The sequence below is a fragment of the Apis dorsata genome, unplaced genomic scaffold (genome assembly GCF_000469605.1).
Source record: "Apis dorsata unplaced genomic scaffold, Apis dorsata 1.3 scaffold_85, whole genome shotgun sequence".
NCBI lineage: Eukaryota > Metazoa > Arthropoda > Insecta > Hymenoptera > Apidae > Apis > Apis dorsata.
The window spans coordinates 633218-637053 of record NW_006263383.1 but is presented as its reverse complement, the minus strand read 5'-3'; the positions used below and the strand labels follow the sequence as shown (position 1 = coordinate 637053).

The 3836-nt window shown below is 38.8% G+C and overlaps 1 protein-coding gene across 3 annotated transcripts in view; it reads right to left on the bottom strand.

Moving 5' to 3' along the window:
* LOC116185015 overlaps positions 1–3836 on the bottom strand; it is a 108196-nt gene that overhangs the window by 82710 nt on the left and 21650 nt on the right. The window contains exon 4 of one of the 3 annotated variants that reach the window (XR_004149719.1): positions 2392–2437. The exons of the other annotated variants lie outside the window; for them this stretch is intronic. The gene's annotated coding sequence lies outside the window, so the exon portion shown is untranslated. Of the gene's footprint in view, positions 1–2391; positions 2438–3836 lie in introns of those variants that run through there. 3 annotated transcript variants of the gene reach the window in all.

Here is a 3836-nt window from a genome sequence, read left to right as displayed (position 1 = left end):
GAGAGAGAGAGGGGATCACGGAGGCAGAGCTGCCTAAGAAAGCGTCGGAGGAAATGAAACGGTCACGGATTTGGAAGAATGAGAGCGACCTTGTCTGGAAATTCGTCTTCCGCCTTTGAGGAAGGGGTTTCTTTTCTGAAAGTGAAATCTGGCCCGTGAAACCGAGATAATAAATCGAGTATCTCATATTTATCTACTTGTTGTCAACAAGTAATTAAAAATTATAATCAATTTCATTCCTTCCAAATTTATCAAGAATTGATCGCATAAAATATATTCGTTTCGTTTTACGTGATCTCGAAATTTCGATTCATCGTCTCTCTCTCGAAAATAATTCGATAAATAATAGAGGATAATCTTGAAAATTAGAACGAAAAATTTTAATGATAAAAGGAAAGTGATAGAGGAAGATTTCAAGAGAGAGAGAGAGAGAAAAGAAAGGAGGCTCGAATTTTAAATATTCGAAACGCGGGACTAGAGATAAAAGAAGAGAGAGAAAGAAAAAAATTGCGCGCGCACATTCATTCCGCTCGACGGAGCAGCAATGGCGGAGAAGGAAAGAGCGCGCACTAGTTTCGGCGCGCCGTTACCATCGTTATCTTTTACAGTGACAATAACTTTGCCTCTAGCACCTGTTCCATTCCCCAGTCACGAGCGTTTAATCGATCAGATTATACGTACGCGAAACGACCGGTCGGTATCGAGGCGAATCGTGCGAGAAATAATTGCAACGAATAATTTTCGATGCGAGAATAATATTTGGAATAAAATTATCGAGGAGTATTGAATATATACGCTATTCCGTGCGATTTCAATTATATTGGAATTATAAAAACACGCGTTATTTATTTTATAAATAATTCGTTCTTTTATTAATTAAAATTTGTTACGATTTTTATTCGCGTTGTCAAAATGGCGGACTCGAAATTCTCGAGCCAATATCACATGGAAAGGTTCTTTTCGTTTGAAAAGAAGGTGATCTCTTCAAGCGATGGTCGTTCTTGCTTAAAAAAAGAAAGAAAAATTATTAAGCAGCGTTCGGCCGTATATACCGCGAGAACAGCGTCGCGCAGGCGTTTAAACGTCTACGAATTTGACGGCAGATAAATTCCCTTTTACCGTGACATAAATTTCGCCCGAGCGAGAAGGAACACGCTCGCTTCGTTGCGTCGAAAGGAAAGAACGGGGAGGGGGGAGGGCCTTCAACCACCTTCCAATTAAACCAATTTAACTGGAAATCAGAGAGATACGAGTTCGAGACGGAGGAGGCCGAAAAATCTTATCTTTCGATCGATCTGAATTCGAGAGAGTCGGAAATAAAATTCAATTTTTACTAGTATTTTTTACTGAAATAACGTAACCTAATTTATATCGTATCATTTGCAAAAGTTCACTCGGAAACGAGCTCTCGTCGAACGCATTGTGGCCGACGGTCAATCGCGAGCATCGAATGAACGCCTCGAAAACTTTCCAATTTTCGAGCATATTCCGTTAACGTGCACGTGCGATTTGTTACATCGAAACATCCACGAAATGGAATCAAGATTGATAAATTCAGGCCTGGAGTATCGACTCGCGACTATAATTATTATTATTCCAATTTTTCCCTCTTCCCATTTCGAAACGAATAAAAATTACCTCGAGGATAAAATATTATTATCATCCAGACCTGAATAGGTGTTACTTAGAATAATTTGGAAAATTTGAATGCAGAAAATTCTTCTACTCTTACTCTACACATCTCTACATTTAAATTTTCCACCAACGCATTGACACTCACCCTGTATTTTCGGCGTGTTTCGGCAGAGGTCCGCTTCTCGAAACTCGAAAAAAGAGGGAGGGAGGGAGGAGAGGGGAAAAGAAGAAGAAAAAGAAACCTCGAAAAGGAGTCTCTCCTCCCCCGGTGTTTGCAGGCGCGTATCTGGCGGCGGCACAACAACGACACAAACGGGCTGAATTTATTCTTTCGAGGGGGGAGAGGAGGGAAGAGAGAGAGAGAGCAGAGCAACGCGTTCCTTTCTTCTTCTTCTTCTTCTTCCTCCTCTTCTTCTTCCTCTGTTTAACGACGTTGTTAAAAGAACGAGAGACACACGGAACGAGAGACACGCGGAACGAGCGAATAAGTAAAAGTGTCTTCACCTCTTCGAATCGAAGCGAGAGAACGGGATCCGGGTTCCGGGTTGTCGCCGCCGCCGCCGCCGCCGCCGTCGTCGACCCCCTCGCGTCGGCGTCGTTGCACCCCTGCGCGGCTCGCGCCGCGCAAATTCGTCCCGTCCCCCCTCCCACGCTACGCCCTACCGCGCCGCCCCTCCCGCGCCCATCCTCTCCCGCCGCCATCGCCGACCCTCCATCTTGATCCTATTGCGCGCCGCAGTCGCCGTGCAGACCCTCCTCCTCCTCCTCCTCCTCCTCCTTCTCCTCCCCCTTGGAAACGTGACTGGAAAATTCAATGGAAAACGAATTCGAATTGTGCGCAAGTGAAATGTTTCGCACTAAGGAGTCGGCGTATGTTGTTATAATTCGAGGAGGATGTGTAATTTATTTGTGTTTTCTTTCTCTCTATCTATTTATCTATCTCTTTCTTTGTTTCGATATATTTAATATGTTTAGAGTTAATTATTGATTGAATCTACGAGAAACGACCTCCTCCTTCTCCTCTCTTGGAAACGTGACTGGAAAATTCAATGGAAAACGAATTCGAATTGTGCGCAAGTGAAATGTTTCGCACTAAGGAAAGGAATCGGCGTATGTTACAATTCGAGGAGGATGTGTAATTTATTTACGTTCTTTCTTTCTCTCTCTCTTTATCTATTTATCTATCTCTTTCTTTGTTTCGATATATTTAATACGTTTAGAGTTAATTATTATAAATAGAATCTACGAGAGACGAATATTTCTAGTATCATATCGTGCAGATTCTCCTCTTCCTCCTTCTCCTCTCTTGGAAACGTGACTGGAAAACGAATTCGAATTGTGCGCAAGTGAAATGTTTCGCACTAAGGAAAGAAATCGGCGTGTGAGTTGTTATAATTCGAGGAGAAGGATGTGTAATTTATTTATGTTTTCTTTCTCTCTATCTGTTTCTCTGTTTTGATATATTTAATATGTTTATAATTATTGATTGAATCTACGAGAGAGGAATATTTCTCATATCGTATCGTAATTATTCACTCTCTCTCTCTCTATCTATCTATCTATCTATTTATCTATTCTTCTTTCGTTGTTGAAATCAAAGAAGCTTGAGATGCTTGTCTTGGAGAAAATTATAATAAAATTTTAAATTTTCCAATTATAAATATAAGTAAGAAATAATTGGCAAAAGGAAGATTTTTGAAGATTTTTATATACACCACCATTATCTATCTATCTATCTATTTATCTACTCTTCTTTCATTGTTGAAATCAAAGAAGTTTGAGATCCTTTCCTTGGAGAAAATTATAATGAAATTTTAAATTTTCCAATTATAAATATAAGTAAGAAATAATTAAATTGGCAAAAGGAAGATTTTTGAAGATTTTTATGTACACCACCATTATTTATCTATCTATCCATCTATCTACCTATTTATCTATTCTTTTTTTGTTATTAAAATCAAAGAAGCTTGAGATCCTTTCCTTGGAGAAAATTATAATGAAATTTTCCAATTGTAAATTATAAGTATAAGTAAGAAATAATTAAATTGGCAAAAGGAAGATTTTTAAAGATTTTTTTTATTTTTATGTATTATAATTTACAATTAGAAAATTTAAAATTTCATTATAATTTTCTCCAAGGAAAGCATCTCAAGCTTCTTTGATTTTAATAACGAAATCATACCACTATTATCTAACATCGC